Source organism: Halichoerus grypus, chromosome 2, assembly GCF_964656455.1.
Source record: "Halichoerus grypus chromosome 2, mHalGry1.hap1.1, whole genome shotgun sequence".
NCBI lineage: Eukaryota > Metazoa > Chordata > Mammalia > Carnivora > Phocidae > Halichoerus > Halichoerus grypus.
The window spans coordinates 4,488,046-4,512,607 of NC_135713.1; the positions used below are offsets into that span (position 1 = coordinate 4,488,046).

The 24,562-nt window shown below is 40.0% G+C and overlaps 2 long non-coding RNA genes across 3 annotated transcripts in view; one reads left to right on the top strand and one right to left on the bottom strand.

Annotated features, from left to right (window-relative positions):
- Positions 1–721, top strand: part of LOC144381056 (uncharacterized) — a 64,776-nt gene extending 64,055 nt beyond the window's left edge. The window contains exon 3 of the long non-coding RNA XR_013445471.1: positions 392–721. This is a non-coding gene — a long non-coding RNA (uncharacterized LOC144381056). The remainder of the gene's footprint in view (positions 1–391) is intronic.
- A 4,161-nt stretch (positions 722–4,882) lies between these two features.
- Positions 4,883–24,562, bottom strand: part of LOC144380932 (uncharacterized) — a 51,819-nt gene continuing 32,139 nt past the window's right edge. Inside the window, exons 1-3 of one of the 2 annotated variants that reach the window (XR_013445283.1) lie at positions 15,786–16,126; positions 14,612–15,528; positions 4,883–5,032 (exon numbers count right to left, since the gene is read on the bottom strand). This is a non-coding gene — a long non-coding RNA (uncharacterized LOC144380932). Of the gene's footprint in view, positions 5,033–14,190; positions 15,529–15,785; positions 16,127–24,562 lie in introns of those variants that run through there. The other variant, XR_013445284.1, reaches the window with a different exon arrangement.

Consider the following 24,562-nt stretch of genomic DNA (forward strand, 5'->3'; position numbering starts at 1 on the left):
AATAAACATCACTAGAGGGGCCTTGAAAGTAGAGGAGCACATACTAAGATAACACTTGATGCCTCGGGGAGATTAGGTGCAGTCTGGTCCATGGAAATAAATTTATAATATGATGCAGAGCACATTAAGTAATCACTGAAATATTACTAAGTATCTTTTATGAAGAAAAGTTAAATTGTTAGCATAAGAGATTTTTAAATTATAACTGGTCCCCTGAAGAGTTCTAGAAGAACCAGTAAGTAAGTGGGGACAAGGTCAGATCACAGCAATAAAGAGTAATCACTAGTACTAGTGACACTAGTAGTCACTAGTTTTAGTAACTAATAGTCATTAAAACTCAGAGGAACAAACTCACATGTTGACTTTTTGTTTTTTTTTTGGTTTTTGACAGACTTGCTGGAATGGAATATCCTGAGAAAGTTGTCTCCACAGAGTGTCTTGACTTCAGCAAGGCATTTTAAACTCAGTGGATAAACAAAAGGATGAAGCAGGAATAAATTTAAATCCACGTGCACCTGGGGATGCTCCGTTTGGAACTCTGTGCTAGTCTCTGGTGGACAAGAAGCAATTCCATCACATCCTCATTATTGCTGAAGCACAGAATGCCATCCCAAAGTGCTCAGGAGAACTCAAGAGTACACAAGGAAGATGTAAATGTGCTGTATAATAGTCGCTTTTGGAGGGAAAAGTGATCATCAATAAACAGCGAGTATCTCTCTTCTCTCTTCTGCTGTGTTTAGGTTTTATTTGCTGTTCTTTTCTCCAGCTCCTTTAGGTGTAAGGTTAGCTTATATTTTTGAGATGGAATGGAAGAAGATATTTGCAAATGTCTTATCAGATAAGGGCTAGTATCCAAAATATATAAAGAACTTGTTAAACTCAACATCCCCCAAAACCAAAAAAATCCAGTCAAGAAATGGGCAGAAGGCATGAACAGACATTTCTCCAAAGAAGACATACAAATGGCCAACAGACACATGAAAAGATGCTCAACATCATTCAGCATCAGGGAAATACAAATCAAAACCACAATGAGATATCACCTCACACTGGTCAGAATGGCTAAATTTAACAACTCAAGAAATAACAGATGTTGGTGAGGATGTGAATAAAGGGGAACCCTCCTACACTGTTGCTGAGAATGCAAGCAGGTACAGCCACACTGGAAGATAGTATGGAGGTTCCTCAAAAAGTTAAAAATAGAGTTACCCTACAACATAGAAATTGCACTACTAAGTATTAATCCAAATGATACAAACATAGTGATTCAATGGGGCACATGCACCCCAGTGTTTATAGCAGCAACATCCACAATAGTCAAACTATGGAAAGAGCCCAGATGTCGATCAACAGATGAATGGATAAAGAAGATGGGCACAGTGGCATCAAAATCTAATGATGTATTGTATGGTGACTAACATAACATAATAAAATTAAATTTAAAAAAAAAGAAGATGGGTGCATGTGCACAATGAAATACTACTCAGCCATCAAAAAGAATGAAATCTTGCCATTTGCAACAACATGTATGGAACTAGAGGGTATTATGCTAAGTGAAATAAGTCAATCAAAAAAGACAAATATCATATGATTTCACTCAAATGTGGAATTTAAGAAACAAAACAGATGAACATAGGGGAAGGGAAGGAAAAATAAGATATAAACAGAGAAGGAGAGAAACCATAAGAGACTCTTAACTCAAGGAAACAAACTGAGGGTTGGTGGAGGGCAGGTGGGTGGGGGGATGGGGTAACTGGGTGATGGGCGTTAAGGAGGGCACTTGATGGAATGAGCACTGAGTGTTATATGCAACTGATGAATCACTAAATTCTACCTCTGAAACTAATAATACACTATATGTTAATTAAATTGAATTTAAATAAAAAAATAAACAGCAAGTACACTCCTTGTTCATTTATTTTTGTTTTTATAATTGAATTTCTGCAATTATATTTTCCAAGGAAATCTAAGTAGAGTATCTCCATATCTATAACATGAGGCTTATTTTTGTTTGTTTTCAATTTTTATTTTTAAAAATAATTATGATGTAGTTTTCGTATAACACCCAGTGCTCCATGCAGTACGTGCCCTCCTTAATATCCATCACCGGGCTAACCCATCCCCCCAACCCCTTCCCCTCTGAAACCCTCAGTTTGTTTCTGAGTCCATAGTCTCTCATGGTTCGTCACCCCCTCTGATTCTCCCCCCTTCATTTTTCTCTTCCTTCTCCTAATGTCCTCTATGGTATTCCTTATGTTCCACAAGTAAGTGAAACCATATGATAATTGACTTTCTCTGCTTGACTTATTTCACTTTGCATAATCTCCTCCAGTTCCATCCATGTCGATGCAAATGGTGGGTATTCATCCTTTCTGATGGCTGAGTAATATTCCATTGTATATATGGACCACATCTTCTTTATCCATTCATCTTTCGAAGGGCATCTTGGCTCTTTCCACAGTTTGGCTATTGCGGACATTGTTGCTATGAACATTGGGGTGCATATGGCCCTTCTTTTCACTACATCTGTGTCTTTGGGGTAAATACCCAGGAGTGCAATTGCTGGGTCATAGGGTAGCTCTATTTTTAAATTTTTGAGGAACCTCCACACTGTTTTCCAAAGTGGCTGTAACAACTTGCATTCCCACCAACAGTGTAAGAGGGTTCCCCTTTCTCCACAACCTCTCCAACATTTGTTGTTTCTTTCCCTGTCCATTTTTGCCATTCTAACTGGTGTAAGCTGGTATCTCAGTGTGGTTTTGATTTGAATTTCCCTGATGGCTAATGATAATGAACATTTTTTCATGTGTCTGTTAGCCATTTGTAAGTCTTCTTTTGAGAAGTGTCTGTTCATGTCTTCTGCCCATTTTTTGACTTGATTATTTGTTTTTTGGGTGTTGAGTTTGAGAAGTTCTTTAGAGATCTTGGATACCGGCCCTTTATCTCTAGTGTCATTTGTATTGTATGGTGACTAACGTAACATAATTAAATTAAATTAAATTAAAAAATAATAAAAAAATAAAAATAAAAATAATTATGAAAAGTTGGATTTATAGAGTTGGAGGGTGTGATCCTCACCTTCATGATCTCTAAGTTCTGGTTAAAAGAAAAACAGGAAGTGTTAACACTATGTCCTTTTTTTAAAAAAATATTTTATTTATTTGACAGAGAAGAGCACACAAGTAGGCAGAGCAGCAGGCAGAGGGAAAAGGAGAAGCAGGCTCCCTGCTGAGCAGAAAGCCTGATGCAGGGCTCAATCCCATACTCTGGGATCATGACCTGAGCCAAAGGCAGATGTTTAACCAACTGAGCTACCCAGGCGTCCCCACTATGTCCTTTTTATACAACTATATTGATGGACGTGGTCCCCTTACACATGGAAGAATAAAGAAAAAAGTCAGAATAAAGACTGATGTATGTTTATAAGACTATTTATACACAGTCTGCTAGAGCTGATGCAATCCATGAAGGGGGATGCCTTGCTTATGTAAAAATGTCCCCACCAGCCCAGGAGATTTACAGCAAGAGGCTTCATTGACTGGGCTGTCCTCACTTTCCAGAAATAGCTGCTGGGTCTTGTTATCCAAGTACACAGATGGGACTGTGCTGTGCACAGGCTGACTCTTCTCCAAGGCTGCGGCTGCTTGCAAGCTCACGATGCCACTGACTCTCCAGCTCACTGGCACGTTGAGGACTTGGGTCACAGCACAGCCAGGACCCTCCAGGGCTGCTAGTCGGAGCTTCTGCCGTGCTTCAGATGTTCCAACTCTGGGAGCAAAGGGATGAAGGACCTAGAGTATCTTGAACACAAGGTTATAGAAATTGACATTCTAGGAAACATTCTTAAAGAGCACTTTTAATAGCCATAAAGGTAACGCAAATATATTTTAGAAAATGGGAGTTACAGAAATAATTATTTACTACCTGTGGTAATAGTGAAAATTATCTAACATTCATTAAATACTTATCACAATCTGGAAACTAAGTAGTTTTTATACATTTCAAATTTGTTTCTTCCCAAGCTTCATGAATTAGGTAATATTATATTAGTTACATTATACAGATAAGTAAAACAAGGATTAGAAACTTAACAATTATTTATACAACCATGATATGATTGCACAAGTAGTAAATTGGATTCTGTCTCAGACCAAGTAATAAAGGATAATTTGTTTAACCATTGTAATAATCTCAATTTCTAATTGTTCTTTTCCTTTCATCTTTATTTCATTGTATAGATTTATATTTTATTTTGTTTTTTTACTTTCTTTTTTTATTATTATGTTATGTTAATCACCATACATTACATCATTAGTTTTTGATGTAGTGTTCCATGATTCATTGTTTGCATATAACACCCACTGCTCCATGCAGAACGTGCCCTCTTTAATACCCATCACCAGGCTAACCCATCCCCTCACCCCCATCCCCTCTAGAACCCTCAATTTGTTTCTCAGAGTCCATAGTCTCTCATGGTTCCTCTCCCTCTCCGATTCCCCCCCTTCATTCTTCCCCTCCTGCTATCTTCTTTTTTCTTTAGCCTAGATTTTTAGCCTAGATTTATATTTTAAAAAGAAATTGAGATTACACTACATATATTGAATTGGTTGGTTTTTGTTGTTAGAAATATTGTGAATAACTCTCCATATCATAGACTAATCTTATGAAATGTTGTTTTCAGTAGCCTCATGGCATTCTGTTGAGTGGAATGTTGTAAAATTTAGCAGTTATTTATTGGTGTATCACAAATTATTCTAAAAAAATTAAAGCTTAAAATGAACATTTATTATCTAACACAGTTTCTGAGAATTAGGAATCTGGGAGCAGCTTAGCTGAGTGGTTCTAGCTCAAAGTCTATACATAGGAGATGAAGTATTACAGTCACAGTGCAGTCAAGATAGCAGGTGGGGGTGGTGGTCATCTGAAAGCTTGACTGAGGCTGGAGAATCCATTTCTAAGAGCTCCTTCACATGGCTCACCATGTGGCCCTCTCGTCCTACTATGGCAGGCAACTTCCCACAAAGTGTGAGATCTAAAGTAGAGAAAGCAAAGAGTAAACAAGAAGTAAGTCTCAGCTTCCATGTTATAGTTTCCAAAGTCATGCAGGTGACATACTGTTTGTTATACTGAGTATAAATGACTCATTAGGCCATGACACACTCAAAGGAAGGGGCATAAGTTTCCATCTCTTATAAGGAAAAGCATCAAAGAGGAGTAGGAACACTTAAGCTACAACATAAAATAATTCTTTCTATATTTTCATTTACATGTTTTCTAATTGATTTCTAACTGTTTCCACTTGTTAATAATGTTGTTACAAATATCTTTGTACATAAATCTATGAGTGTTTTGGTCTTAATTCCCTTAGGATAATATCCAAGTGAGATGATTGAGAGAAAGGATATAGATAAATATTTTTGAGTTTGGAGGTACATATTGCCTTATAGAAAAAGAGTATCTCTTGAGCCTTTATGGCAGATTATATTTTCCAAAGATGATCAACAAAATACACTGCATCTCACACATTATTCCTACACCATGATTTTGACAATATTCCCATTGAGTGTAGAATCCAAGTCCTAGCCCTCCTACCTTTGAACCTGGGTGAAAATTTGTGACTGTCTCAACCAATAGCATATGACAGAAATGATCCTATGTCACTTCCGAATAGGTCATAAAAATATCATGCACTTGTACCTTGTCCTCCTGAATGCTTGCTATTAGAACTAGCCAGCATGTTGTGAGGACACGTCCTCAAGGAGAGACCACAGGTAGGTGTTCTGGATGTCAGCTCCAGCTAAGGTGCTGGATACCAGCCAACGTCAACTACCAGATAAGAAAGGAATGAGCCTTCCGATAGTTTCATCCCTGAGACACAAGGCAATCCAGGTTTCAGGATGCCCCAGTTACACTGTATGGGGAAGAGCTGAGCTTCCATACTGAACCAGGTCCAAATTAGAGATTTGTGAGCATAATAAGACTGATAATTCCACTCCAATGCATTTACTTGAAAAAAAAAAAAATGAAAGCCTATGTCAACAAAAGATTTATATAAAGAAATAGCTAAAAAAACTGGAAAAAAACCCCATATGTCCATTGACAGAAAAGCAGATAACCAATTGTGCTATACCCATAAAATGGAGATGCAGTAATAATATATGTGCAATGATTGACAAATCTCACAAAAGAGATTTACTTACTGCATAATTTCACATACATGAGATACAAATTCAGTTAAAACTAAAATATGGTGATTAAAATAAGACTGTGGTTCTAGGGCCCAATTGACAGGGAGGTCAACTGGAAAGGAGTGAGGTGGAATTTTCTGGAAGGGTGGAGACATTGTGTATCTATTTCGGGTATACTCAGGTGGATACAGTTGTCAAAATTCACCAAACTGGACCCTTGATATCTGAGTAATTTAGTGTGTACTAATCATATCTCACTTAAAAAAAAAAAAATGTTACCTGTACTGTGCCCATCTTCTAACATACTTTTGTTCTGTCTGTCCGACCAGCACATTTAATAACATTGGGCAGGAAGTGCAGGAAGCACTTTCCATTAAAGTATAAGACGATGGGAAATGAGAAACCATATTTATTGAAGGTCATTTTCCACCATGGAGTTTTCATCAATTCAACTTTGGGGCAGAAGATGCCAACAAGTAGAGCTAACTACTTGGTGAAAAATGGGGTCTGAAGATAGGAACTCAAGCATTAAAAATTCTAGGAGATGAAGATTGAGTTGGGCACTCTTGCTACTAATAGTCCCACATGAATTTATTAAAAGGAAATTAGCACAGGCATTGGACTTATTACCTAGCCAACACTGCTTCTGACAAGTTGTAAGAAATAATTTTGGTAGAAGAATGACTATATTAACACAATCAGTATTTGCATCCAAGGCCCTGAAATTCAGTTCTGATAGAGAAAAAAGTAAAATCTTATTTGTGTAGTGGTGCTTTTGTGGGGAGTTAATATTCAATCCTGAGTCAAAGCGAAATCCTGAATGAAAATGAATCCTATAGTCTGTCATCCTGATCTTTGAAAATTAGGAATAACTAAGGAAGTGTTTTATAAAGAGGGAGATCATCCCTTTGCCTAGTAAAATTTAGAAATGTTGTGTGTCCTGCTCCAGGGGGAAGCTGAGAAAATGCCCTCTCTCCTTCTCCTACAGTCAGAATTAGAAACAGAACACTGTATCTCAGAACATATGAACACGGATATCATAACGACTGGAAAACTGAAGAAGTGCCAGTCGTCCCTATGAGTCCTATTTCATTTCTGATGGTTTTATCAATGATATATTAATAAGTTCAGGGGATGTGATTGGGGCACCAAGAGCAGGTAAAGACCGCAGTCAGGGTTCATCCACAGAAATGCTTTCAGGGTCAGACATGAGGCCCTGAGGCAGGTTCGGGGAGCAAGATGAGCCACAGGGCCATGAGAAGGATATTTAAGAGCTCCCGTTTGTATTAAACTGTAGTTGGAAAGGGAGTAGGCACTCCTAACGTTCGTTAACACTCTACTCAAGCCCTTGGTCTGTGTGCGTGACTGCGGATGGACAGGTGCATCCTAGAGAAGCCACCACCAAACCACGGACAGTGGCACCTCACTTGATTGCCATGCTTTGCAGCTTAAATGGGCCAAAATAAGTAGATTTAAAAATTGTGTTAGCTAATTTTACATAGCTATATTTTACAAAATAGGAAGCTGGCTTCAAGAATACATACACAGAAATAACAGTTGGGTCTCAGTAGTTATCAGTCTGGAGGAAAGAGCAGTCCCGTCCGGTCCCTCACTAGCAGAGGCCAGGGGGCAAACAGGATCCCACACTTACATCAACACCACCTAAGGACACAGATTCTTGACTTCCGCTTTCTGGCCAATGTGGAATCAATCACAGGGACTGAATATGCCCTTTCCCTTGAAAGGAAAAAAATGGGCAAAATTTAGGAAATGATGATTTTCAAGACACTGGAAGTCAGGCGATGAAGGACAGTGATCCTTGGTAGGCAGGAAAAAAGTGAAGTAAGCCCTGCAGCAACCACAGCTTATTACCTTGAAAGAGAAATAGCTGGAGCACAGTCAACAGTCTCAAGTGAAAGACGGAGCCAGAGTCGGGATGAGGTCATGAGAGTTTGCGTGGCAGAGAAAGGGACAGGATAGAGCTGTGTAGAGAGACAGCCCCAGAGATCCATAGAGGAACCTCCCTCAAATACTGGGCTGTGTACCAATCAATTCACACATCTGTCTGAGGAAACTATCGACCACCAACAGGATTAGAAAACAGTGCTCAGTGCTCACACGGGGCTGGGACAGTGCCTGTTCCCACCATCCAGACCGGAAACCCACATGGTTCATGAGATGCTGGGCAGAGTACTCAGGCGGCTCTTGCCTCTATAGACAGGATAATCCCTGAACTAACAACTGCTCCTGTCCTGCCTAACAAACACTAAAAGCAAGACCCAAAGGGATGAAACCGTTTGTAAGTGGCTTAACTATGCCTCAGGACAAAGCTCAAGAACACTTCTGGAAATGCAAAAATATACAAGGACCAACAAGGTAGAATTCAAAATGCCAGTCATTCAGGAAAAGATTATCAGGCATGCAATGAATCAGGAAAATACCACCTTCCTGAAAAATAAGAGAAGAAGATAAATCTACCATTATACTCAAGTATTGCATTATCTCTCTCAATAATTGATAAAGTGGACAGAAAATCAGTAAAGATATAAAAGATTTAAGTAGCACTATCAACCAACTTGACCTCATTGGTATTTATAGAAAAACCCACCCAATAAAGTGCAGAATACATGCTTTTTCCAAGTGCCCACAAAATTTTTACCAACATAGACTATATTTAATGCCATAAAACAAATCTCACTAAATTTAAAAGAATTAAAGTCCTACAAAGTATGTTGTCTGACCACAGTTAACTAAATTAGAAATCAAAATAGATGGCTCTCTGGAAAATCCCTGGACATCTGGAAAGTGTGTAATATGAATGCATCAGAGAAAAAATCAAAAGGAAAGCTGGAGAACATTTTGAACTGGATAAAAATAAAAACACTCTATGATAAAAATTTGTGGAATGCTGCCGGTTGGAGGAGGACATATTTAGTTCTACATGTTGATACCTGAAAAAAAAATAAACAATAAAGAGGAAAAATCATGGAAGTAGAAAACTTAAAAGAAAGAGAAAATCAATGAAATCAATAGCTAGTTATTTGAGAGTATCAGCAAAACTGATGAATCTGGAGGCAGACTGATTAAAGAATGAGAGAAGGTAGGTTTTACCCATATCAGGAATTAAAGAGGCAGCCTCACTGCTGGTGCTATGGCTTTTGAAAGGATAACAAGAATATACAGGCAATGAGTTTGTAAACTTAGATGAAATGGACAAATTCCTTGAAAAACATAAATGGTCAATGTTCACTCAAGAAGAAATAAATCATCTGAATAGAGCTGTGTCCATTATTTTTTAAAATTTCTCATAAACTTGGGGCACCTGGGTGACTCAGTTGGTTGGGTGTCCCACTCTTGGTTTCGGCTCAGGTCATGATCTCAGGGTTCTGGGATTAAGCCCTGCATCAGGCTGCACACTCAGCATGGAATCTGTTTGTCTCTCTCCCTCTGCTCCTACCCCTACTCGTGCTCTCCCTCTGTTATTCTCTCTAAAATAAATAAATAAATAAATAAATAAATAAATAAATAAATAAATATATATCTTTAAATTTTTTTCTCATAAACTTTCCCATAAAGAAAATTCTAGGCCTGGATAGTTTCATTGGTAAATTTCATCAAAAATGTAAGAATGAAATAGTACTAGTTCCATGTAAACTCATGGAAATTGAAAACAAGGGGAGTGTTCCCAAACCATTTTATGAGGCCAGCATTACCCTGACACTGAAACCAGACAAAGACATTACAAAAAAGAAAATTATAGACCAATACTCCCTCATGAACGTAGATGCATAATTCTAAACAGAATTATAGCAAAAAGAATCCAAAGTACATATTAAACATTCATCATGACTAAGTTGGGGTTTTCTTAAGAAGGTTAGGTTGGATTGACATTCCAAAACCAGTCAATGTCACTTAGCCATATTAACAACCTAAAAAACAAAGAAAGTCATTTTGGGGTGCCTGAGTGGTTCAGTCAATTAAATGTTTGCCTTTGGCTCAGGTCATGATCCCAGGGCCCTGGGACTGAGCCCCACTGGGTTCCCTGATCAGCAGGGAGTCTGCTTTTCTCACTTTCCCTGCCTGTCCCCCTGTTCATGCTCTCTCTCTTTCACTCTCTCTCAAATAAATAAATAAATAAAATATTTTTTAAAAAGTCATTTGATTTTCTAAACAGACACAGGAAAACAGGATGAAATCCAGCAAACTTCTAATAAAAACTCTCAACACACTGGGAATAAAAGGAAACTCCTTCGACTGATAAAGGTCACCCATGAAAAACTATGGTTAACATCATACTTAAAGGTAGAAGGTTGAATGCTTCCCCCCAAAGATCAGGAATGAGATGAGGAGATCACTCTCACCACTTCTGTTAAACTTTATATTGGAGCTTCTCACCACTACAACCATGTAAGGGAAGAAAAGAAAAAATTCTCCATCACAAATGAAGTGATCATTTTTGTAGAAAATCCAAAAAATTCTTAAAACAAAAAAAACTTACTAGAACCAATAAGTAGTTTAACAAGTCTACAGCATACAAATCAATACATTAAAGTCAAATGTATTTTTATCTGTTTGCAATAAATAATTGGGAATTGAAATTAAACCATCAAAAACATTGGAAATAGCACCAAAACAATTGAATAATTAAGAATAAATCTGTCCAGGGCGCCTGGGTGGCTCAGTCGTTAAGCGTCTGCCTTCGGCTCAGGTCATGATCCCAGAGTCCTGGGATCGAGTCCCACATCGGGCTCCCTGCTCGGCGGGAAGCCTGCTACTCCCTCTCCCACTCCCCCTGCTTGTGTTCCTGCTCTTGCTATCTCTCTCTCTGTCAAATAAATAAATAAAATCTTTAAAAAAAAAAAAAAAAAAAAGAATAAATCTGTCCAAAGATACAAAAGTCTGGCATACTGAAAATAACAAAACATTGCTTACAGAAATTAAAGAAGAACTAAGTAAATGGAGAGCTGTATTATGTACAAGGTTCAGAAAACTCAATATTATTAAGATGTTGATTTGCTTGAAATTAAATCAAAGCAATCCTAATCAAAATACCAGCTGTTTTTTTGTTTAGTTTAGTTTTGTTTTTTTGGTTATAGACAAATTGATTCTAAAACTTGTATGGAAGGGGCCCGTGGGTGGCACAATTGGTTAAGCATCTGCCTTCTGCTTAGGTCATGATCCCAGGGTCCTGGGATCAAGCCCCACATCAAGCTCCATGCTCAATAGAGAGCCTATGTCTCCCTCTCTCTATCTCCCTCTGCCTTTCCCCCACCTCGTGCTCATGCATGCATGCTTTCTCTCTCTCTATCTCAAATACATAAATAAAATCTTTAAAAAATAAAATAAAACTCATATGGAAATGCAAATGGCTAGAAGTGGACAAAATAACTTTATGAAAGAACAGATCTAGATGATCAATACTACTTGATTTCTTGCCTCCTTATAAAGCTGTCATAACCAAGAGATTGTAGAAATAGACAAATTGGTCAATGGAAAAAAATAGAAGACCCACACACGTATATGTACAATTGATTTGAAAATGGTACAGATGCAATTAATGGATAAAGAATAGTCTTTCTGCAAATAGTGCTGAAACATCTGAATATCCATATGTTAAAAAAAAAGAAATTAAACCTATACCTTTCATGACATATAGAAATGAACTCTGTATAGAAATGGACTATAGTCCTAAGTGTAAAACTGAAAACTCAAAAACTTCTGGAAGACAATGGAAGAGTAAATTTTTGCAACCTTGAGTTACACAAGGATATTTTAATACAACATCAAGAGTACAATCCATAGAGGAAACTCTTGCTAAGTTGGGCTTCTCAAAATGAAAAATGTCTGCTTTTGGAAAGACTGTTTAGAGAAGAAAGAGACAAGACCCAGTCTGGGAGAAAATTTTGTCAAATCACATACCTGAAAAAGGACATATATCCAGGACTCATAAAGAGCAGTCAAAACTAATGATAAGTGTCTTAGTCTGTTCCGGCTGCTACAACAAATAGCACAGATGGCATGGCTTATAAACCACAGAAGTCCCCATCTACTAATACCACCACCTTTGAGGGTTATGAATTTTGGGGAGACACAAACATTCAGATCATAATGATAAACATATAAGCAAACCAACTTAAAAATTGGCAAAAGAGTAGAACATCCATTTGGTCAATACTTGACTAAAAAAGAAATACTGATGGCCAGTAGGCGCTTTAAAGATGCTCAGCATCACTGTTTATGCGGGTAATGCAAATTAAACTCACAATGAGATGCCACTATTTAGTGCTCATCTTTTTAAAAGCTGACCATAACAAGTGCTGGGGAGTGCGGGGGGGCCCTGAAACTTCCCACACCACCGGGGCATAAAGCCACCTTGGGAAACACAGTGAAGTCTCTTAATAAGTTAAACTTACACCTCCCCGATTCAGCATTGCACCCCTAGGTAGTTCCCCCAAAGAAGTGAGCACGTAAGTAAACAGGAACAACGAGCAGCACTGATGCTTACTCTTAAAGTAAGATTTTTGTCAAGTGAGATCTTCTGTAAAAATCTTATACGCTATTTTCTCTCCACCTAAAACCCTCTCAGCTGCCTGTCTATGTAGTTCTGTCTCTCATGGCTCCTGAGACTAGACACACATATCACCCTCTTATTCAAACCTTCCCTTGAACAACTAAGTAGAAGGACACCCCATTCCTTCACATCTACACACCTCTTAGTTATAGACAATTTGTGACACAGACAAAGTTCTCCACCCTTATAGAACCTACCTTATAGTGAGAGAAGACAGACAATCATTAAATAATCATTCCTTGAATGAAATAACCTAATCACATACACAGCTGCGAAGTTGACCAAAACGTTTGAATTTATTAAGAAGTCTGTTCTGAAGGTGGATTTATTTCCATTCTTGTTAATTAATGACCTTGCTCGAAGTCTATATACTGCCTTGAGATTGATGATGGTGCAATGGATTATAAACCCTAAGTTCATGGATATACCTCCGCATGGCACACATTAAGAAACACTTGGTTGGGGCGCCTGGTGGCTCAGTCATTAAGCATCTGCCTTCAGCTCAGGTCACGATCCCAGGGTCCTGGGATCGAGCCCCGCATCGGGCTCCCTGCTCAGCTGGGAGTCTGCTTCTCCCTCTCCCTCTCCCCCTGCTTGTGTTCCCTCTTTCGCTGTGTCTCTCTCTGTCAAATAAATAAATAAAAATTAAAAAAAAAAAAACAGAAACACTTGGTTGAAGTGATATGCGATCATAGACATGTGTAGACTGGTGGTCCCGGTCAAGGCCACGCGTGGGAGCAGGGAGCATGTGATGAACCATCTTCCCAGTTCAAGGAGAGAGAGATTGACTCTCTCAAATGTTGGTTTTGAAACCTGGCTTAAAGAATGAGCTGATTTATTTTAACATGTTTGTTTCTGTTGAAATATTTTGTTTGACAGTCTTCCTACGAGAGGGGAAGGGAAAAGGAAGGAGGAAGAGCAACATTGATTTTTTAAAAGCATCACTGAGTGTCCCAGTGGGTCTCTCTCCGTGTAGGCTCTGCTTTCCCAGCCACCCCTGAGCCGCAACAGCAAAAATAGCCATGAACACAGTCTGGCTGAGTGCCCTGGCAGGGGATTTTTGTCTTTAATTTCATACATCATTTACAGCCTGCGGCAGCCAAGGCACTGAGCCGCACATCACCTCGAGAGAGAGGAAAACTGAAAGAACAGCATGCCTATGCGTGGGACCGGCTGCACTTTGACTGCAAAGAGCCTGTGCTATCTGCCCGTGCATTTTCTACTAATCAAGGGGAAAAAATATACTGGAATCAAGGACCTTCCTTTTTCTTCCTGGTTTTGTTGATTTCAATATTTCAATAAGTTAGCCGACTGTGGGAGTAAGTTTAAATCTTTGTTTTATATCTAAACAAGGAAAATAATTTTCTTTTGATGTCAGTGATTGGCCACCCCAAGAAATGTCATTTTTTTCTAAATCAACAGTTCCTCATCCTATATAGGTCACAGACCCCTCCGAGAATCTGAGAAAGTTATGGAAACTCTCCTATGGATGGGAGTAGGGTGGGGAATATAAACTATTTTCCATACAATTTTCAGGGACATATGGCCCCTTGGGGGAAAAAAAATGCCTGCTCCAGATCTGAAATTCAGTGTGCCCCAGCAATGCCCATTATTTATAAATCGATAGCAGAGACTAGAGAAGAAAAGGGACCTTCATCCTTGAAACAAAAGAGTAGCTGCCGCCTCACCCAGAAACTCCCCAAGGCCAGAGGTCCTGTCTTTGATTTCAGTTCTGTTTCCACATGGCCCGAAGCTATAACATCCCTACCTACAGCAGTCTCAGAAATGAAAGGACCGAGCAGTAGTTTTAAGAACCTCCTGGGTCGCTCTTTTATGTAGGGATGATTCTAACCTGGAGTCCAACTGAGAGGAAGTCACAGTGGGTGACCACCGTCCACACTGCTCATACCACCTCTTCATGACTGTGGTCACCAAGCTCTCTGTTCTTGTCTCTCTTCTGAGGAGGGCGGCCTGGCCTCTTGGGCGCAATCCCAGTGAGAAAATCTTTGATCTCTCAATAGATGCTTGGCAGTCGTCACTCTCCCCACCAACTCTTACAAGGAGAGTTTAACTGGGCTTTAGGACAGAATAGCCTGCGTTGAAACATCATGTCCAATCCACCTTCCTCCAGGGAGGCAATGTGCACGAACACAAACACGTGTGTCCATGTTCACCTCTCTTGCTTGCTACCCACAAGCTATTGCTTGGATCCAAGCTCAAGAATGTACAAGTATTAACAAGTGGTAAAGCCAATCTGGAAGATTCTAGCCATCATGAGGATTATAAAACCCCATGGATAGATAGAGTGTTTGCCATTATGTGACTGGGGTGTCCTTGCAAACATTCACAGGCTGGTGTTGGGGATGAGGCCACATAATCCCTGTGCATCAGGAAACATGCTGGCCCTGTGAGAGATAGAAAGATCAGCTCTGCTTCTCAGCAGTCAACCTGAGGCCAGTCCTTTCATGGCCACATAAAGAGGGTGAAAACACCCATCCCTGATGTCCATGCAGGCCCAGCTTGGACATGGCGGACACCACTCTCAGGCTCCCATCCTGCTTGACTTGACTTCATGGGTGTTGACATTTACTTGCACATCTACACTTGGCTTCTGATCCTTTTCTATGAAGTCTTTCTAATCTTCCCAGTGAGAAGTAACCATCTTCTCCTCTTTCTTCCCAGTGTCCTTTAGTTGTTTTGTCTTTGTATCTCCATCTAACATCATATTTTGAAAAGGATGCACAGAGTCTTGGTCTTGGACAGCAGAGCCTGAAACAGAGGGCCTCTGTGTTACTACTATCATAAGTGACAGGAAGCAGGAGAGGGGCAATACGAAGATGTGTCATCCAACTGACTGCCATTTTTATTAAATACAGACATTTACTCAAACTGTGGGTCCATCTTTCCAGAGGCTATATAAATGACTTATTCTCAGAACAGTCTTTCTGGGGAAGAAAAGAAAGATAATACATCCTCTAGCTTGCTCCCTCACTGGTGACAAATTCTCTCCAGAAAGCATTACTTACCACTGTACATTCAGATTGGACATGTGTGGGCACCCAGAACATCCCAGAAAATGCTGAGGCAGGAGGCAGATGAGATATGTGGCATGGGGCTCCTGGGTTGTGTCCACAAGGAGTTGGCTGGAGACCACACAAGATGAAGAAGCATGGCAGTGAGGGCCGGGATGAAACAATTGCCCAAGGGCCCCTGAACAGATCCATGATGGCCTAATGCGACACACCAGGGCTCCCGCGGGGCAGGGTCCCACACCGAGAAGCAGCAACTGTAGGAATAAACAACAGTGAGTGGGACAAGATCAGACAGAAAAAGAAAGAAAAAGAAAAAGAAAGCAATGACTGCTGAATATCGGGTTGGGGAAAGAGCCAGGATGCCTCGATCCAAAACCACGTTCCTTCTGTGAAGTTACATCATTCCTGAATCGTGTTTCCTTCTGAAATTTCAGGAAACCTAATTTCAGATTAAAATAAGTTTCAGGAAAGGATGAAGATGTACCCCATACAAAGTCATCATTAAAGGCAGAGGAGAGAGAGGAGAGATTACAGCGCAGGATAGCATCCTAGCAGGCAGAGGAAGGACAGCAGAGAGGTGTGCGCTCCAGGCCCTCCAACCCTGCAGCCTGGGTACTACCTCTGGGTCGGCTGCCCCAGCTGTCCCTCCTGTGTCAGGGGCCGGGGGCTTGGGCTGCAGATGACATGCCACAGTGACCATGCGGCTTGGGCCCAGGGCACCAGGGAGCAGAGGAGCTCTGCTCAGTCCCAGGGCTCAGGACAGTGTGATGTCTTGTCTCTTTCTATAGTGTGTGTTTGTGTGTGTGTGTGTCTGTACGTGTGTGAAGTGCGTGTTTCTGTGTGTATGTGTATGAGTGTGTATGGTGCATATTTGTGTGTTTGTGTGTATATGTGTTTGTGTGTGATGCATGTATGTGTATCTGAATGTGTGTGTGGTGTGCATGTGTGTGTGTGCACATGATGTGTGTGTGTGTGTGAATGTGCCTTAGTGTGTGTGGTGTGTATTTGTGTGCTTGTGCATGTTTGTGTGTGTCCCCGTGTGTGTCTGTGTGTCTGAGAGTATCTGAGTGTGTGTATTTGTGTGCATGTGTATGTGTGTGAGTGCAGTGTGTTTGTGTGTCTGAGTGTGAGGATCTGTGTGCTTGTGTGTTTTTGTATGTGGGGGGCTGCGTGGTGTGTGTGAGTGTGTGTGTGTGTAGCTGTGTTGTCTTTAAGGGAGAAGGTGAAGGGAGACTGTGTGTAAGTAATGGGAGGATGGGGTGGCCTCACCCCCTCAGGTATGATGAACATATCTCCATCGTGGTAGTCAGGAATGATGAAGCAGCCAAAGCATTAGAGGACAAGGTCAAACACATAGGAGGGGACCCCTCACTCTGCCACCAGCCCACTGCTGACCTGGGACAGATCGCTCTAGCTCTCATGCCTCAGTGTCCCCCCTGGAAGCGGGCATGGTGATAGAGTCTACCTTGTGTGCTCTGCCAGGAGAAGGCTCAGGGCAAACTGCAGCTGCCGGTCTTGGTGAAGCCTGGGAGCCAGCACACTGTGGGGGCATGGTTCCTGCATTCTCCGCGCATCCCAGGAGCCTGCTGGGGCTGGGGGACATCAGAAGGCACCAGAAGGCTGTGCCGCAGGCGGGAACTGCACTGATGGCCCCCGTCTTACAGGACAAGGGCGCAGGTGCCCCGGGAAGTGGAGTGAGTGCAGGCACCGAAAATCCCGCTGTGGGCAGCTCACTCCTCGCCAGACAACCCGACAAAGCTCATCTCCATATTAAATATGATAGAATTAATAAGGCATTTAGCACAGTTTCTGGCATAGAATAATTTCTCATTACCCACCAGAATTATTCTTTTAGCCTCTCTGCAGTTTATTCCAGTTTTGGCTACCTGGAGAATTCAGTAATTTAATGTCCATTTCTCAGATGAAGAGACTGAGGTCCGGAGAGGCTATGGGATTTTCCCAAGGCCCCAGCAAAACTACAGCCCTCCTGAGCATTCCAAATTCCACATTGGTGGTTGAACACACGGTGTGCTCAGTAAATAACTATTGAATTGAGTTCGTACTTAAGCCATTCAGCCAGTAAGTGGCAAACGAGGTGGGAAAACCTTGACTTTCTGACGTTGAGGGCACCTTAACTTCCCTCCTCCAATCCTGCTGTGGGTCCTCCTTTGACTTCAGAATAAAGCCTCAGAGGGGCGCCTGGGTGGCTCAGCTGGTTAAGCGGCTGCCTTTGGCTCAGGTCATGATCCCAGGGTCCTGGGATCCAGCCCCACGTCGGGCTCCCTGCTCAGTGCAGAGCCTGCTTCTCCCTCTCCCTCTGCCTGCCTCTCTGCCTACTTGTGCTCTCTCTCTCTCTCTGTCAAATAAATAAATAAAACCTTAAAAAAAAAAAAAAAGAATAAAGCCTCGGAAGGCCCCCTCAGCTGGGCTCTTGACTACCACGATGGAGAGGAGTGGTGTATACAATGCTTTACAAACTAAAACGTGATATGGTCTTGCAGAAAACCTCACCACAGCTGTGACATACTATTGAGAAATGCCAGAAAACACCGATCTTACTGGGCTCACCCTTTCCCACACATTCTTTCCTCCACTTTGTACCACTCGGGCTCACTGGGGTCCATCCCTTTTTTTAAGTAGCCAGGAAAAGTGCCTGTGCTATCCTCTGGGGCACATTTAGTTGTGAAAAATTTCTCCTTTTTAGAGCGTTTGCTTCTCTGTGGCCCCATCAGCAGCTGTTTCTGCTTTCTGTCTGGTGTGTGCATTCTTAGCTTTTCAACGTTTGTTGGACCTTAACCTCAAGCATCTGGGTCACAGCTAGTTAGTCTTCAAATCACTAGTAAGTGTCTCCTAAAGCTCAGTCTTCTGTTTACCTAATAGGAAGCTCCTGGCTTGTTCCTTTCTGTGAAAGTCATGAGTCAAGGGTCTGCCTTAACCTTGAAAATGGTCCCAAACCACTTAACTGCTATAAAAGGGCAAATGGGCAAAGCCAGGATGGTCATCTCAAGCTGTAGAAAGAGTCCTCTACAATCTGCTTGAACTTCAAGAAATTGTTTTCCCATCAAATTGAGAAGGAGGACTAAGCAGGAGGCAAACTTGCCTTTGTAAAGCTATATGGTTGCCTTCTGGCTACATTGTATTTAAGTGACGCACTTGTCCTAAGGACGGCTTACCTACATCAGTTGGAAACCACTGAACCTTCCAGTGATGCACCTGTTCCAAGGATTCTTTCACTGGTATTTTTTCAAATAGTATTCCTGAATTCTATCACAATGTCAAATCCAAATCTCTAACTGCATTGAGGTATAGAATAAAGCAGAGATTCACCCCTGGTATGTCAAAAAAGTCAAAATTAAAGAGCACTTGTATCCTATAACCAAACAATAGCTACGGGTCATTCTACCTAAAGCAAAAAAGCAGAAGAATTTTAAAGAGTGAAAAGAAATAATAATATAATTGTTCAAGTTGAGACCCGTAAGTCCCACAAGTTAGAGGTTTAAGAAGTCACCCTGCTGGTGGATTGCACACCAGTGTGTAGGTGTAAGCATGTGTACATTTGTGTAAGTCAGCTAGAGTCAGCGAGATCTCATTGAAGAAATTAATGGAGAGCTTGAACTATTGAATGTTTTAAAGAAATGTAAATTACACTGGTTGATACTTTAACAAAGAGCTTTGATTTATTTTTTAATTAGCATATATCAATTGTTGACAAGCAATTGGGTAATCTGAATATGCTTGAGACAGTCTGAAAAAAAATTGCTATCTTAAGCCGGCAAATTTATATGCATAGTTATTTTGTTAGTAATGTCTTTCTTCCCTGGCAGTGCTTCAATTAATCCTGTTGAATAATCAAAGATTATAAATTAGCATACAATGGCCAAGATGTTACTGCATTTGTGAGGAAGTTAAAATTTCATCATATGAATGCATTATCTTTTTCTCAGCACAAGTAAAGTGTGTGTGCGCATGCACTCGCGTGCACCCGTGCATGCACCAGAACCTAAACCTCTCAATGGCATCATAAAAATTCAATATAAACACAAAAGAGGATGAAGAGAAGTCAACACCTGCCTACACATTCCCTCGCCAACTCCTATATTCATCATCTCTTTCCTTCCCTCTATCATTTTCTAACTTTCTAGTTCATGTCAAAATTTTCCTTTTTAATAAATGTTAATCAGCATCTACAATTATTCCTGGTAGGCATGAAGTGTTTAGGATTCTTTTGAAAGTGGGAAGGCTGCACTGAATACATTGTTTCATTTGAGCCTCAGAAAGCAAGGTTAGCATGACATTGTTTCATGAAGATATTTGCATTCCCCGACTGGGGGAGCTCCCGGTCAGCACGGGAGCTGGGAAGGGAACAGTATTTGGTGCAAGGAGCCCAGGTAAATCGGTGCCAGGGAGTCATCCGTGTGCTGGAAATTACCCCCACCCCCCATCCCTACTGTTGACACCAGGGGCAGAGGAAGATGCAGAATAATCAAGAGAAAGGAGATGGGCCCGGGGTTTAGCTTCTTCTAGGGCCCTTTGCACTCGGTGCTGGTATCAGCCTCCAGATACTTGGGTTTGGAGGTGTGGCTCGTTTTACTGAATGAACTTTGTATAGAAACCATCTGGGCATGTGAATTTGATACCATGCATTAGGAGGGTGGGGTCCAAAGCAGCCCTGCAGGTAACATTTTAATACGGAGATTACTCCAACCAGATTGCTGTCAGATGACAGGTTTTCTTAAAGTGAGACTTTTGTGCTGTTTTCTGGGCTGGGCTCTCTTCCTGCTGGTACAAAGCCATGGCTTCCCGTGTGCTGGACAGCACCTAGTCCCTGCCGGCCAGGGGTGGCCGCACTGTGCGAGGTCACATCTCCTGGGAGCCAGATATTGGCAGTTGCAAGGAATTAGAAATGTCAGATGCAAACGAACATCCACTTGGTGCTTTGTAAGGGCTCCTATACCCACGTTATAGCTGAGGGAAATGAAACTCAGAGAATGTAGTAAACAACATGCACAAAGTGCCACAGCTAATTAGTGGGACACACACCTGTGTGGCCGGAACAATGCAAATGAGAGGAGTAGGTGGGAGGTGATGACTAGGAGGTGGCCATGGACCAGGCTCTGCTGGGCATGGTGGGTTTGATTCTGCGTGATCATTTTCACACCAGAAAACGTCGATGTATTGAATTGCCCTGGTTTTCCACTCAGTCAATACCTGTTCAGCCGAACTAACATCCCCAGCCAGTTTCATTGCTCATGGTTGTTTCTAGCAGCCAGCTCCCTCATTCTGAATTCAATTTCCTCATCACTGATTTCCTTCAATTACTAAAAGCCATTCTGTGAGAGTCTGTTAGTGATCATTTCTCTGTGTCTTGAGTTTTCTGGTTCCTAATTTGGCAGTTCTATGCCCTCAGCCCTTTGTTACTATAGGGCTGTATATGTATCTCTCTCCCTTTCTCTCTGTTTCTCCTGTAGGCTTTTTTTTTTTTAAAAAGATTTTATTTATTTATTTGAGAGAGAGAGAATGAGAGAGAGCACATGAGAGGGGGGAGGGTCAGAGGGAGAAGCAGACTCCCTGCCGAGCAGGGAGCCCGATGCGGAACTTGATCCAGGGACTCCGGGATCATGACCTGAGCCGAAGGCAGTCGCTCAACCAACTGAGCCACCCAGGCGCCCCGTCTCCTGTAGGCTTTTTTCCTGGTATCTGATGTTAAGAAATCACAAAGCGATATGTTTATGTGTGTGTTTGATTCATTTATTCTGCTTGGGATTTGGTATTGTTCCTCAACCTGCCCCTGTTCAGGTCTGAAAAATTCTTAGCTACTACTTCTTGGAAAACTGACTTGGACCCCAAATTCTATTAGTAATGTGTTAAACCTCCTTCTCCCATTAAGTTAACTTGAGTTGTTTTCATAAATATCCATCTTTCCCTCCCTCTGTGTCTATTCAGGCTGATTTCCACATATCTATTGTCCAATTAATTCCTCTCTTCACGTGTATCAAACATGCTGTTTAATATGTTCTTCACTCTCTTGGATGGTCGTATTTTTCATTTCTAGAAGTGTTGTTTATTTCCTTTTTAAAAATCCTCTTTTTGGGCGCCTGGGTGGCTCAGTCGTTAAGCGTCTGCCTTCGGCTCAGGTCACGATCTCAGAGTCCTGGGATCGAGTCCCACATCGGGCTCCCTGCTCGGCGGGAGGCCTGCTTCTCCCTCTCCCACCCCTCCTGCTAATATTCCATCTCTCACTGTGTCTCTCTCTGTCAAATAAATAAAATCTTTAAAAAAAAAAAAAATCCTCTTTTTTTCCCTTCTTGGCCTGAACTTACATCATGAACTCTATACTTTTTAAAAATATCAATAAATTTAAACATTTTATATTTTATAATCTCTTTCTGAAGATGAAGTTCTTGAGGGTATAACTCTGCCATTTGCTATGTCTGTCTATTCTGACTCACGGAGAACTGACTCTGTGTGGTTAATTTTATTTCCATTTTGAGTGCATTTGGAGAGCAGAGTTTCTTCCAATTTTTATTCAAGTAGTGTTGAACTTACAAATCCTATTTACATTTTTCTGGATTACCCTTAAATGTCGGTTCCATAAATGCATTTTATCCATGTCTGGCTTTCACCCCCTCCCTCTAACAAGGGAAGAGCCAGCTCATACTGCTGTTTCTTCTCTGCTCCTATTGTCTTTCCCACGTAATCCTCTGTGAACTTCTTGCCAGATATGTATTAATTGTCTTGCTTTATTCAGCCACATGCACATCATTGTAGGACATTCTCTCATTGTATTGTATTCATTTTGTATTTTGCTACAGTAAATTTTGAGAGACTCCTCCAGAGAGGTTGCGAGGTTTGTGAAGTTTCTGTTGGTTTGCCTTACCCTCAGAAGTGTTTAGCTCTTACCCTGGAGTGTGATTTTAGCAGGACGTAGGATTCTGAGATTTAAGTAATTTTTTCCAAGGACTTGGAAACCTTTGAGGATCTTACTCCTCAGTTACTCTAGCATCATCCTTGTGTATGAAAGTTTGGTGCTGATCTAATGTCACTCCTTGTAAGTGACCTGAGTCTCACCAACTGAATCTGTCTCTCTCTGTGTCTCTCAATATTTTCAAAATTTTTCTCCTTAGACTTGTTATTCTAAAATGTCTATTATCTTTATATGTCTTGTTTATGATAGACATTCTTTAGGATTTGATGAGATTCACTCATCAATAGGAGCTCAATTTTTACTATGGTTCTATATGTGTTCAAAACAATTATAAATAGGGCACCTGGGTGGCTCAGATGGTTGGGCATCTTCCTTCGGCTCAGGTCATGATCCCATGATCATTGGACTCCCTGCTCCTTGGGAGCCTGCTTATCCCTCTGCCTCTCTCTCTCTGTCTCTCATGAATAAATAAATAAAATCTTAAAAAAAAAAAACAATTATAAATGAGGACAGGATTTGATGTATATTTCATTCAATTAAACTAGCCAATTACAGTGTATATAATTACTGTATCCTTAAAATTGAGAAGAATGTTAATATCTCCCACTATTTCTGTGAGTTTGTTCTCTATTCTCCTTTTCTTCTTATTGTACTAGTCAAATATTCATTACTCCACTTGATTCCTTTAATCATTTTAAGTTTTGTGATCACACTCAAGATTTCATTACATATAATTGACTTAACCAAAAATGTAAAGTTAATCATGATCTCTATGTTCTTCCTCATCAGTGATCTAATAATACTTTGGACCGCTGCCCTCTTGTCTTAAATGTTCTTCATCATAGTGTATGAAAACTCTACTCATTATTATTTTTATTGCATTAGAAAGACGATGCTCATTTAGATTGAACAACTAACTATTCTCCCTGTAGCTTATTCTAGCTTCAGTTTTCTTCGTTCTAAAGTGTTTTTATCTTACACTTTTATAGAGCTTTATAGTGGTGAAATTCCTCAATCTTTGTCTGAAAATAATATTATCTAACACTCATTATTAAATAATACTAATACTTTAGCTGGATATAGAATTCTAAGCAGAAGGTTATTTTCTTTTAATACTTTATAGATTATTTCATTATCACATGATTTCCACTGTTAATATTGAGAAGTCTTTTGTCAGGCAAATTTTCACTATGTAAATAATTTTGTTTTTTTGTTGTTCTTGGACACATTTAAGAGTTTTTTTTTTTTTCTTTTTGGAGTTTGTAGCCCCTTTATGATGTGTCTAGGTGTATACATCGTTTATTTATTCAGTTGGATTCATTGACATTTCTGCTTAGGAGAATTCAGGTTTTTTCTTATTTCTGAGAAATTTCCAGCCATTATACTTTGACTCTTTCTTCTCTCTCATGCTCTCTTTTTTCTCCTTTAGGAATCCTTTTATAATATATAAGAATAATTTGGTCCCTCATTTCTGCTAAGAAATCTTTATGTTTCCTTTTGGAAATTATATATATGGTTATTATATATAATTATATTATATAATATATATAATTAATAATAAATATATATAAATATATGTCATACATATAATATATATTTTATATATTTATATTTTATATAAATATATAATATATATGTTTTATATATTATATATTTATAATATAATATAGTAATAAAAATATATAATTATATATAGTTACATTATATATAGTTATATATAATTTATATATTTTTATATAATTAATATATCATATGTTTATTATATACAGTTATTATTGTACATATATAATTATATATAATTTAAAAAGAGTTATTCACTGTTTATAATTTTCAAGGCATTTTGTAA